Here is a 14008-nt window from a genome sequence, read left to right on the forward strand (position 1 = left end):
GAAATCATGCCTTAGTTGCTATGAGCAGATATTGTGCTGCATGATTGCATATTCCATCCTCGATCGTCCGTTTTTCAGAGATATTAAACGATGACCCTGAACTAAAAAATGCATTTTTTGGTTCAGGGTCTGCGTCTCTGGGTTTCAGACGGGGCTGAGAGGCTCTGGGAGACTTTGTTCTGTGACGCAAAGGGGCTGGGATTTGTAAGGTTAAACCCTAACCATTAACAAACAGGAAAATAAAGCCGTGATTATTCAAACGCAGACGCCACTGTACGGTCTCCTCTGGGACCGTGATCCCAGGCATCAAAGACTGCCGGCGCGTTCACTCGGCTGATGCACGGACAACAGCCTCCTTTCATCAGCTCTGACCTCAAACTGTGACGGATACAGAGCAAATATAGTGAAACATGATGTTGAATTGTTGCAGCAGCGGGATTCGTACCTTTACACTGGACAGTCTGAGGTTCTGTCCTTGTTCACCGGCTTTAATTCAACGCTACAGCAGCGTCAGTGTTAAACTACAGCAGCGCTGTCAGTGCGTAAACTTTCCTTGAGCACTTTCCTTGTGTCTCGGCTCGTGATCTTATCCATGGCTCCGGGCGTCAGAGACAATTACATTTTGGTGATATCTCTTCCTTTCTTCACCAGAGGTTCTCGCTAATTTGATGCTCTGGCGAGGAAGATCGTTGGCTTTAATACAAATCATGTTTCAATCGTTACTTGAAGACCTTAAGCCCTTCCCCGGCTCTCTGGAGGACCGCGGTAATGAGGCCTGCTGGGATTTCAATCATTTTTACATCTGTTGAAAAATAAGGAGAAAAGAGAAGAAGGAAAAAAACACAGAGAAAAAAGAAAAATCAAGTTCCCCCCCTCCACCCCCTCTTCTTACTCTGTTGAAAAAAAATAATTTGTTTTGAGGATTGATAATGAAAAAAATATATGAAGAGCTTTTTTTCTTCCTGCTGCTTTTGTGTTTGTGAAATTCTTTGGCCTTGAAATCTCTCAGTGCAGTACCTCGATGCTTAAAGCTCCCCCAACTATTTCCAAAGCCCTTTCCCCCCCCTCCCCTAGTTTCAAAACAAATAAAATTAGATTTAAGACAATCCTTTATCACACAGATTCACTCTGCGCCCTTCTCTTCCTCCCAGAAAACAGCAGGGCACAGAAACATTACTCCATCCTTCTCCTTTTTCCACTTTTATTCACTCTGAAAAATTGTACCCAAGGCCCAGATGGGAGAAGCACACAGCCTTAAAAAGTACCTGAAGAAGAAAAATCTGGATTAAAATAATTTAAAATGATCAATATTGTCTGACAGCTTCAAGCAGAGAGTGTCCTCTTTCTGAGATGTGATCCTAAACACTCGGGAGAGGTGATGCCTTCTCTGACAAAAACACTTGCACATAACTAACACAATCTTTCAGCGAGGCTCGTGTGTTAATCTTCAGTAGCTCAGCTTTCATCTCGTCCAGCTCGCGGAGGTCATGTGAAAATCAATTACAGCAAATGTTCAGGTCTGTCGAGCAGCAGACTGGAGCGGTGCTGGTTTCAGGCCCACGGTTCGTTCCCACTCTCTAATCAGCTTTCTGTTTTTTCACCAGACTTGTGCGAGCTTGTCGAGACCAACGTCAATGAAGTTATTTCTAAACTGCTGTCAATTATTCATCACACATCACTCACTGGAAACGTCATGACTGAGTAATCCATTACATTACTTCTCATTCCTCAGCTGTCAGAGCTGCTTTAAAACAACCTCCACATCCTCAGGGATTTAACACCTGGAGGAAAAACTGCTGCAGTTTAACTGTCGTCTGTCCGCCCCTCTTCAAATTTGAAAACATTCACTTGATTCAAAGGTCAAAGGTCAAGGTCACTATGAACTCACAAAACACATTTTTGGCCCTAACTCATGAATTCATTCACTAATTATGACACAATTTGACTCAAATGTCTATGAGGATATAATGAAGTGATGACACTTTATATCCAAAAGGTCAAAGGTCAACTTCAGTAGGACATCATACTGTTCAACAAAAACAGTTCTGGCCATTATTCAACACTGTAACTCAGGAAGAAGAGACTGTGACCTTGTTTCCTGCAACTTGATTGGTTGGTGGAGGCAAACAACCATGAGGGGGGTGATTTATAGATATTTTAAAGACTGTTTGAGCTTCTTGTCGGGATGTTTACTTCACTCTAGAGATTTTGACTCATTTTAACTCATCAGGAATTTATTTCTTTCACCTAATAAACACTTATAGGACTGACTAACTCATTGAGTCTCGTCACCATCAATGATACAACGCTCTGTAATTGCAGGAACATCTGTGTCATCATGGAGACTATTTCCAATTTCAGTCTCTTTCCTCCGTCAGGAAATATCTCGTATCTGGCGGAGAGCAGCCGGAGACAAGGTCCGTCCAGTCAGACTGTCCCAGCTGATGAGAAACGTCTCAGAAATCTACATTGCTAAGCAGCAGTGAGGGTTAGCAGGAGTCTTGCAGCACTGATGTAACGGTTACAGAGGCAGGTCCACACTGTCCCATATGCAAAGTCTAGAAAATCAGTATGTAAGTGCCGTCAGTTTACCAGATGTTTTCACTTGGATTTTAGGTCCAAACATCCCACAGTTGTGTTTCCTGCTGTAAAACGACACTGACAGCCACAGTTCACAGCCTCATCACACTGACGGACAAATAATGGCTGGGATGCAAACTATTTTAAACACATAACTTCTCCCTGGATTTTTGCAGTATTTTCTTAATTCTGTTTTGATATTGATAGATTGAAAATAAAAACTGATTGATTACCATATTTCCTTTTTCTTCTTCTTTTTATAGTAGTATATGGTAGTAATCTCGCTGTATACACACAGTCAGTATTAGATGTTTGGATAACACCACAGTTCTATTCTCCACAATGTGACAGTGTCACAAGTATTAAAATAAGCTACCACTGTACAAACAGGAAGTGACTCGTTTTCTGACTCGAGGTGTCAGAATGTTTCAGTGCCCACTGTAATATGTGATCAGTGGATTTTTTTAGAGCTCTAAAGCAAAATCAAACATATATTTGAATATCAATCCATCACAGACACATCACTGACATCTGGCTGTCAGAGGAGCCTTTGAAGCCTCCTGGCGGAGCTGCGTCAGGGGCCCCGAGCCGGCTGCAGTGGTTTTGGCTGAACTGAAGTCAGTGTTCATGCTCCACCTCGACGGCAGGTCTGAGACACCCCCGCAGTGAGACACCCCCGCCTGACGGCACAACAGCAGAGGAGCCCACCTGTCCTAAAGGACAGTTTCCCACATCCACACCAGTGTTTGTCTGAGTGGGTTTGTGTTTGTGCTCATCTGTCTCTGCTGCTGGACTGCCTGCTCATGGTGGAACTCCCTCCTGTTTCTTTGTCCAGTTTGCCTTCCTGTTCCTCTGTCCCCTCACTTTTCTTCAGAAATGTTTCTGTTTCTTTAAAGGTCCCATGTTTTACTCTTTTCCTGTGTTTTATCTGAAGTGTTGATCTCCATCAGAAGATATATTTGTGGTTTGCTGTGTGCATTTCTCTGTGGACTGAGGCTTTGATACTTTCACAGTATTAATATAGAACCTAGACCTGCTTTATAATCACAAACACATGGACATCTACCTTTAGACTGGATGGAGCTTTAACTAAAGTCAGTATCACATGAGGGGACTGCTCAGGTTGTGTTTTGATGGATGTGTGTTTGCACTTTCCATAACAGTGGCTTCATGTTTCCTCTGCTACCACATGCACATACATGTGCCACCCTGCACAGTGCATCTCTCAGTGTAAACATGATGTTAAAGCTGCCCCCACACACCTGTACTCTGACCCAGTTTCTTTCTTCAGTGTACAGATATAACATGTATTCCTCCTGCATTCCACATCTACTTTAACAGTGTGAGAGCCCATGCTGGTGTCACAGTGGAGCTGACAACCCACTGTCTGGGCCTCTTCATATGGAGAAAGATCGTATGGATTATGTCTCCTAGAATGTAAATGTATGAAATGCAACATTTTTGCAGAACTGCAGAATAACATAGATAGCATAGATCGACTGTGCTGATTCACACAGGAAATGCTACAGTGAGAGAGCAGACAAACTGTGAACACTGAACTGTTGACTGAATGCACTGAATTTAATATGTAACAACATCAGATCACAAAATTAAAAGCAAGTGATTGATAAAAGATTAAAAAAAAGATCTGAAAACATCTGATTAGCCAATAAGTGAAAGTCAAATCAAACAGTCCATTGATCACAGGGGTCGTTAGCAGGTCAGTGGAACTGTTCATCACACATTCAGTCAGATTAACAGTCAGATTAACAGACATGTCATCACAAAGTCCATCACGCAAATAAACAGTCAGTCACATAAACAGACAGACAATGAAACAGTCAGTGAGTCAGTGAAGGTATCACAGGCTCAGGCCTTCTCCTCTGCAGATGTCAGACTCTGGATGAGTGACAACTAACCTCCCTCAGTGCTACTTATTGATCAGCTCTCACACAGAGAGAGAGAGAGAGAGAGAGAGAGAGAGAGAGAGAGAGAGAGAGAGAGAGAGAGAGGATCTCACCAACAGTCCTCACTTGAGGTTCACGGGCTTTTTTCAGTGACCCTTATCTGAACCTCATGTTTGTCTCAACAGGTCCCGGCTGCCTGACTCTGACTGTTTCTGACACTGAGCTGAAACATCCAGTAAGCTGCAGCTGAAACAAGACAACTTGAACTGATTCTGATCATTTGAAAAACACAACAACTCAACATCTTCACCTGTAGATCAGTGATTCTTTCACATTAAAAGCCTCTTGTTTCAAAGTAGGAAATTAAATAAATGTCACATTAGACATCAGTGATGGAGAAGAGTGGGATGTACAGGCCTATCATTAATGTACAATCAGTGATTAATATTGATGATGTAGCCAAACAAGATGTGAAGTAAACAACATGTTTTAATTGTAATATTTCAATAAACTGTGTGGATTGGATGTTAAATTACATAATATCTGGTTTTCCTATTAAATACCAAAAACTCTTTGTGTATGAAGATAAGACTGAAATTTCATTCTTGAGCTTAGGAACAGCAGATGATAAAGAAATCTCGCCACAAGCCTGATTTAGCCCAGTTGTCCAGGTAATTAACACATTCAGATTTTCCTTTTATTGACATGTCGGCTGCTGTCATGTGACCGAAAGCTCCAGAGGAGCCACAGAATCGAGCATGTGGACTGTTTTGTCAACTGCTGTCTCCAAAGTCAAAGTCAGTTTTTAAGCTAATGAATGAGTCTACCTCCATAAAATAACACACACTCTAACATCCCTGTGATATATATGATAAAATACCTGTGGAATACTTCAAGTAATATTTCAAGTGCTGTAGAGCCTTTCCAAGGCCAGGACATAAACAGATTATGCCCACAGGCTGTCATGCTCTCAGTATAATCAGGTTTTTATCAGTGATAACGGGGGAGTTATCTGTCTGCACCATCACTGCATCTATCCACTGCAGGAACATGAGGAAATGAAACATATTCTGTTTCCACTGTTTTCAGCTCTGAAACCACAGTAAATCAGCACCGCTGCACGTTTCAGGTACTTTCAGGGGTCGTTGGGATTGTCCATTAATGACTGTTCGAGCAGATGTGTTCCTCTCCTCTGATTGGCTGACTGACCTGTTGTTACTAGAGCTCCAGAGAGAAGCCTGAGAGAGGAGATGTAAAACTACACTGAGATGGTTTTTGGTTCTTAAAACCACAAATATATCTTCTGATGGAGATCAAAACTTCAGATAAAACACAGAAGAAGTGTAGTTTACGGGACCTTTAACTACCTGTGGACTGTAGGTTTTAGTAGAGAAAATAGATAAAAGTTTCAGGAGTTGTGTTATTTTGGTGTGAGGCTCTATGAATTCAGAATTAGAAGTAGAAATTAATAAACAGAAGAGACAGAGATTTATTTCTGCAGCCACAGAAGCAGGAAATAAACCTAAATCCAGCAAGTTCATGTCTGTTTCCTGTGAAGGGGCCTTCAGGGGATAAAATCACTAGAAGAAGGAGGAAGTAGTGGAGACAGGTTGAGGGGAAGTGTGGCCACAAAACAAAGTGAAGCACAACTCTTCATCCCGAAATATCTCCTGGACTGAGTCAAACATCATAAATTGATGATTATATCTCCCAGCATGAGAGCAGCACAGGCTGGATCTGTGGAGGAGCAGCAGAGGGAGGCGCTGAAACCAAACCAGAATGACTCCACCTGAGCTGCTTAGGAACCACCGAGTGGCTCCCAGGTGTGAATGTGTTTAACAGAGTGTAACAAGGAGTTTCTGAAAAAAGAAACCTGTGCTGAGTCAGGCTGCTTCTGTAGAGGGGAGGAGACGGCCACAGTCCGAACAGGGGGATTTAACCAAACTGCTGCCAGACGGAGCTTGTTGAGGCCGGAGCTCCCTGAAGGACGCAGCTTGTAGCAGATTGTCTGAGGCTCCTTGTGTTTGTGGGCCCTGACTCCTCTCAGCAGCGGGGGAGCACACAGGGAGGAGCCCTGACTCCTCCACAGTGCTGCAATACTGACACCGTGTGGTCAGAAACAGGACTGTGACTTCTGCAGTAAAGATCCTTTCCCCCACTACATTGGCCTTTTCTCCTCTCCTTATCTCCTCCTTTCCTCGTTTATGTCCTTCTTTAGACCTGTATCTCCTCCTTTCCGTTCCTCTGATAGGTCCTTCTTCTTTCCTTTTCCTTCCCTACTTTATATTCTTTATATTCTTTATATTCTTTCTTTCCCTTGCTACAGCTCCCTCCTTTTCATTTTCCCTTAATGTATTTTCCCTTCCTCTTTCTCCCTCCTCCTTTCATTTACTCCACTACTTTCCTCCTCTGACTCCTTTTCCTTCTCTCTCATCCTGAAGCCTCCTTCTGCAGGGGATCTGTTCTTCTGGTCCTTCTCCACTTCTTCACCCTGGTGTCCTCCTCTTCCTCCTCCTCCTCCTCCTTCTCACTGCAAACCCCCTCTAAAACGTATTGTAGAAAGTAGAGCATGTATGTATTATTAATGAGGGGCAGCTCTGTGGTGAATGGAGGCAGGGAAATAAACTTTTGTGCTCCCTGCACTTTGCTGCTCCTTTGTTTTCACAGACGACCTGAGAGTTAGTGGCGCTGGTGTTTTTAACCTTTAAATAACCAGATATTTAAAAAACTGACTCCACTGATCCCTTTATACACACACACACACACACACACACACACACACAGTTGAACATTATAACCATGTGTGATTGTAGAACGTGTCTGTACCAGTCTCCTGTCTTCTGGATCAGGGCTCTGTGCCAACCAGTCAAGTTCTTCGTGGAGCTGCAGGCTCTGTGCATGGAGACGTCATCGTGTTGAAACAGGGAAGAACCTTCACCAAACTAAAGTCTAAACTAGAATAACACGACTCTAGTTTCAGGTTACATCGCTGTTGACCCAGAATCTTATCAAATATGAACCATTTAAGTTTTGTCATTATTGCTGTTTGAAGTCTTGAATTATGTCTCAAAAGTGTTTTGTGAGGTCACACTGAATGTAACCTTTGACCTTTGACTCTAGTCAGTTCATCATTGAGTCCTATCGCACATTTGTTCCATATATAAAGGGTTCCCAAGGCAAAACAGTATTTTGTGAGGTTGCTGTGACCTTTGACCTTTAACCACCAGAATCAGGTCATGCATGAGTCCAGGTGAACGTTTGCACCAAATTTGAAGATGGACGTACAGTCGTCCGTCCTGACTGTCACTGGCAGGACGGACGACTGTAGCATGAAGCTTCACCGGCACAAAGACTGCAGTGTAAGAAATACAGAAACAGTTTGTCCACAAACTTTTGGCCACTGAGCGAAGATAAAGAACCTGTAGGGATACCTGTCGACATTCTTTTATATATATTTATATTTTTAAAGACTTGTTAAATTGAACAAAGTTAATCCCTTCAGTCATCCCCTCTGAAATCAGATTAGTATTGATATCTGCTGAAAGATCAATACATAACAATAATTAAATAATTAGACTGATCAATGTTGACATGTAATTACCTTTTCATTTACACAGCAGTCTAAGAAAATAACCTTTACAGTCAAAACACAAGGTAAAAACCCAAAATGACCCCAGGTACACTCTGCACAGTGATTGGCCAGGTGTGCGCAGGTGTGTAAAGGGGCGGGGCCTCAACAGTTCCCTCTGGATTTCTTCCAGAACGGGTCACAGGTTTGTGTTTCCCGGGTTGTGGTGACCCTCGGTGCTGGATTATCACTGGTCAAACCTCAGAGGCCGCAGGTAGAAACACGTTCTCTCTCCTTCAGTGTTGCAGCTTCGACCGTGATCAGAAAATCGATTCAGGAAAAGGTTCCATCGCTTTTACCAATGATCAATGGATGACTGAAATAATCGGTAGTTGCAGCCCGGCTGCGGTGTTGTGTGTTGTTTTGTGTGTTGTTTGTTGTGTTTTGTTTTGTTTGTTGTGTGTTGTATGTTGTGTGTTGTTTGTTGTGTCTTGTTTGTTGTTTGTTGTGTGTGGTTTTGTTTGTTGTTTGTTGTGTTTTGTTTGTTGTGTGTTGAATGTTGTGTGTTGTGTGTTGTGTTGTTTGTTTTGTGTTGTTTTGTTTGTTGTAATGTGCTTTAAACTGGTCACTGCCTCACATAGCAACGTCTTCATTGTGTTTCTGTTATGTTTTCTATGTTTGTACTGTCAACAACAGACACACACTGTACACTGCACTAAGCTCACTGACTGCTGGGGGGGGGGTCTGATGTAATTGGGTGACAGGGTGATGCTGATGTGCTTTATTTTGTGTGTTATTGTGTGGGTGTTCTATTGTGTGTGTGTGTGTGTGTGTGTGTGTGTGTGTGTGTGTGTGTGTGAGTCTAAAGTGTGTTGGCTGTTTCCAGATGTGCAGGTCTTGTGTGCTGCTGTGCTGCTCAGCTCTGAACAGCTGGGTCAGTGTCACATGAGAACATAAAACTGCTCTATGACGAATGTGGATTTGAAGGCGTTTGGTGTTTATGATCTTAGGTATGAATATGAGTTTCTTCCTGATGCATTCGAGACTTGTCATAGTTCAGCTGATGGAGCAGATCCACCAGTGTGAGGGTTTCACTTCTTTATCTTTATCAGGTTTTCTCTGCTGAATCTTCTGTGTCGTATTATGGACATTATTTAATTCTGCTGTGAAAATCATATTCAGCAGTAGTTGGTTGAGGTGAAGTGTAAATAATTAGTATTGTCAGTAACTCTGTGGTGTTGATTCAGTCGTTACCTTCAAATGTGAAGAACATGTGATGTGTCCTTTAATGTAGTATCTCAATGAGACCACAAGAGGGGGCTGCAACTCTACCTCTACACCTCCCTCCTCCTCCCAGTCACAGCAGCAGATAAACTGACTGATTCACCAGGAACATACAAAGATCAGATAACACCTGCACCTGCCTTCACACCTGGAGACGCGGCTCTTAGAGAAAATTCTACTTATTTTCCACATGTGCACAGAGACAGGGGGGAAATCCATATACATGGCTGCTGTGTGTGTGTGTGTGTGTTTGTGTGTGTGTGTGTGTGTGTGTGTGTGTGTGTGTGTGTCTGTGTGTGCACTCTGACTCATCACACATCAGGCACACAGAGAAAAGATTCCCACACTCTCTGCTCCCTGACCAGAACACTGTGGGAAGAGAAGTGTGTCTGTGTGTGTGTGTGTGTGTGTGTGTGTGTGTGTGTGTGTGTGTGTGTGTGTGTGTGTGTCTTTACAAATGGACAGAATCACCATAGTTTGTTGGTTTTGAGGCCTGAGTTGAAAGTAGAACTTGCGATTGACTCACAACAATGAAAACAAACCGAAGGAGCAGCAGGAAGGACACAGGACACAGAGGAGGGCAGGTAGAGACAGACGGAGGAGCAGGGACCACAGGGAGAGTAAACCAGAGGATTAGAGGAGGAGGACACGAGGAGGAAGGTTGACTTGAGTCAGATTTGACTGATTTCTGCAGAAAGCTGCCTGTTGGATACAAATGCACTGAATAGGCTTCTGTGAGTAACTGTGTGTCACATCTGACCAAACACTAAATACTTAGGATATGAAATGAGTGAGTAAAGTCATCACCCTCAGCAGCTTTAGCAGCTGATGTGTCCTTCAGAGTGTGACTTCAAATGAGGCCATAGTTTTCTGTTGTAGGGAAACAGTGTCACTGCATAGTGGAAGAATGAACTACGGCTCAGCTTAAGAAGTTTCTGAAATAAACCTGCTACCTTGGTTATATTGAGGTAATATGACGTCATTTCATTTACTGGGCCATGTGTTAAACGGGGCATATATGAAACAAACACATTTTAAACCTGCTCTCTTTCTTTCTTTCTTTCTTTTGGTCACTTGGGGGCAGTGGTAACAACTTTAGTATATTTTAATCCTATAGAGCTGATCTGTGAATGTGTTGGCTAACAGCTACCTAATCACAGTACCTAGCTTTCTTTTCTCATCTCAGTCCAAAGCTCACTTTAATTCTGACAGCTCTGTTTTTTGTGCGTCTACAAAACTCTTTAGCGGCTAAATGCTCCACTGTCCTCTCCAGCTGGTCCCTAATGTCTGTCTTCTATTTGGTGCTGGACAGGTAGCTCACAGCAAGTTTATCAGAGCTTAGTCACTGAAAACAGCTGCAGCTGGACACTGATTCACTGAGAGTGAAGCCACAAATCCAAAGGAAACGCGAATGATTTTGTGTCAGTGTCAGTGAATAAGTCGACCAACCTGCTGATCATCCAAAATAATGGAATAAATGTAGGTAATAAAAAGAGCCCAAGCCTGTGTGTGTTGGCCCAGCAGCATGTTTGTGTGTGTATGTGTGTGTGTGTGTGTGTGTGTTTGCACTGTGACCTCTTCTTCCTGCGGAGGCAGTGGGCAGTCTGTTACCCAGGGTCCTCAGCGGGGCCAGCTGCAGGGCCTCTGTCCAGCGTTTTCCAGCTCAGACTGTGGGAAAGTGGGAACCCCGGTTCATCTCACAGGCTCACTAATATCTGACAGCCGCCCCGCTCTCTCATCCTACTTCCTGGACCAAATGGCTAAATATAATACGCCCAGGGCCGTGGATTTCCCGCCCGGTCCCAAAATACACAGCCAAAATACAGCGCTGACATCAAGCCCGTCCTTTCAGAAATGTTTTCCTGCAAGTTTGTCACTCACTCTTCCTGTCTGGTGTTGTATTGATGCTGTTGCTTCAATGGATAAATTTACCATTTATGGCAAATAGTTGCACAGTTGGATTTAGTGGGAGAAGCTCTGCGCTTTGAGGGAGAGTCTATGTACAGAAAACTGCATCTTAGTTATCAGTTATCAAAAACATAAGCAGGAGGAGTTGCATTTCTATGACATGCTGTAGATGAATACGATTGGGTGCCACAGACGTAGCCTCTGTGACATCATCCACAGGTTTCTGAACAGCGATTTTGAAGCTCAGAATGAGCTGCTCCGCCATTGCCATCTTGGCAGTGCGTGACTCCACCTATCCCGCTAATCCAAAAATGGGCAAAGACGAGGGACATGTGTGGAGCCGACACTCGGTGCATTACGGCTTAATAACTCTGGCAAGCATACATTACTGTTAGCATCGTTAGCCAAGCTAGACTTACAGGCGTCTTCCTCGAAGGCTAACCCAAGGCTAATTCATTTGCTTGCTAATTAGCTACTTAAGGAGCTAAGATAACCAGCCAGGGATGGTGAGCACAGACACCAATAGCTGCTAATTACTGCTAACATGAACTAGCACTGTGCTGTAAAATACACATTTTCAAAAGTAAATGTGGATCATTAGTGCCATTTACATGCAGTCACAGAGCTCCAGGACTGATGTGTTTATGTTTAATATATCTGTATATGAAATTCATCAAACGTTCATATACTGTTTACTTAGATGGAGGTTTCTTAAAGTTTGTCCTGCTCAGTTTGATTTTATTTTTTCCTGCAGAATTTCCCTGTTTTTACGCTTTGTGGCTGTAAATAAACGTAAAGCCAAACCCAGCCTGGATGGATGGATGGATGGATGGATGGATTGATGGATGGATGGATGAATGGCTGGTTGGTTGCATGGCTGGGTGAGTACACACAGCACTTAACCCCACTGCTGAATACCACACCACCATAAGCAGCAGGCCATTACTGTTCAGGAAATATGCTGAATTATTCAATCACTTCCTCTGCATTCTCCACAGGATGCACAGAGTCTGCTGAAAATCACAGAAAGGGTGTGTGTGTGTGTGTGTGTGTGTGTGTGTGTGTGTGTGTGTGTGTGTATTGATGAAATGTGTACATGAAGGATCTTTGCTTGTGTGTGTCGTAAAGTCGCGGTCATGACCTACATTATGTTTCTTGCTTGTAGAGTTACAGAATATGACAATAAAACACAAACACTTTACTTTTAGTCTTCAAAAATATTAACAAGTTAAACACTAAAAAAGTCAGTTTTAGTTACATTGATATGAGATAAAGAATCAAACATATTTTCCAGTTATAAATGATATGTTTTGGATTATCACAGCTCACTTTTGTCACCACACCACAGGTTTCATAGCTTCACTTTCCCTCCTGCTGCCTTTGGTTTCGCTTCATCTCACTACAGTCGGCCTGAGCCAGTGAATCATGTAATCGTTCCTTTTAAAGTGCAGACAGGGTGAACAATTTGTCACTGCACCATCACACAACAATGTCACGAGACAAAAATAAGCCGACATAATGTTCAGTAACTGCAGCTGTTGTGAGCAGGAATGTCCAGTAATGGGCTAAAAACACGAGCAAAGGTCTTTCAAGGATGTGAGTCGACGTACTGCAACTCTTTGGTTGAGCAAATAAGTAATATTCAGTATATCAGCAATGTTGTGGATGGATGAGGTTAAAGCCACACCCATCAATCAGTATGTTTACATGCACACTGAGATTTAGGCCTGAGAGATATTCAAAATGTATTATCTCCATACAGTCCAAATATCACGATATTTGATATTATGGAATATCGGCCCGAGCCCACTAATATCCCACTGTTATACTGAATATGACAACACTGTGTATCTGATATGGGTGATTTAATAGCACGTTCCTAATCTGGCCTTTTTCTGAATTTAGCATTTTCTAATTAAGACAAGTGGGATTTGCCAACATTTCTCACATATCAGCAGCTTTCTTTTTACCTGTGGACCGTGAGTATGGAGTGTGTGTCTCACTTTTAGTTTTCACAGCAGTTGTAACACAGCCTCTTGCCTGTTTGCAGTCAGCTCTGTGTTTTCTATAAACCTGGGTAGAGGATGCATGTCTGGATGGGAGGAGGTTTGAATTTTGAAAGACTTGTCAACAGGTTTCTGGATATGTGCAAATATGGCAGCGTCGACCTTTTAATCAGAGTTAATCAGAGTTTGCACGGCTGCATGTAAACGGGAATATTTGTGGAATATTCATTATGATTAGCCATTTAAACAGCTCCACAGGAGTATTGTCTTTTTCAGAATAAGTTAGTTTAGTTCCTCTCTAACTGTTACCTGGTTGACAGGTGCAGAGATTTAATGGCTCTGAACATAACATAACTCATATATCAGTCTGATGATCAGGGGAGGAAAACAGTTGTCACTGGAAAAGAGGGAAAGTCGTCTTTGGTGCAGTTTGGTTTAGTTTCAAAATGACATTGAAAAAAATCCCACAAACTAACAAGCAGCTCATTCATGAGACAACAGAAGAGTCAGAAAACACCCAGTTAATAAAAAAGGATTTGCCTTTTCCTGATTCTAAATTTAACCTCAGTTTGCTCTCCAGGTATGAAATGTCCTGTCAACATCTGCTCCCTCCTACCCACAATTCCTTGTGTTTCATTGGGATTCTCTTTCGTAATAAACCACACCGTATTTTGGTATTTCTCTGACTTGACCAAATAAAACAAGCTAAAGGAGTCTCAGATGAGCCTTTATAGAGTGGGTGGGAACATATTTGA

This window comes from Trachinotus anak, unplaced genomic scaffold, assembly GCF_046630095.1.
Source record: "Trachinotus anak isolate AG129_WGS33_773 ecotype Australia unplaced genomic scaffold, CSIRO_AGI_Tana_v1 ptg000020l, whole genome shotgun sequence".
NCBI classification, from domain to species: domain Eukaryota; kingdom Metazoa; phylum Chordata; class Actinopteri; order Carangiformes; family Carangidae; genus Trachinotus; species Trachinotus anak.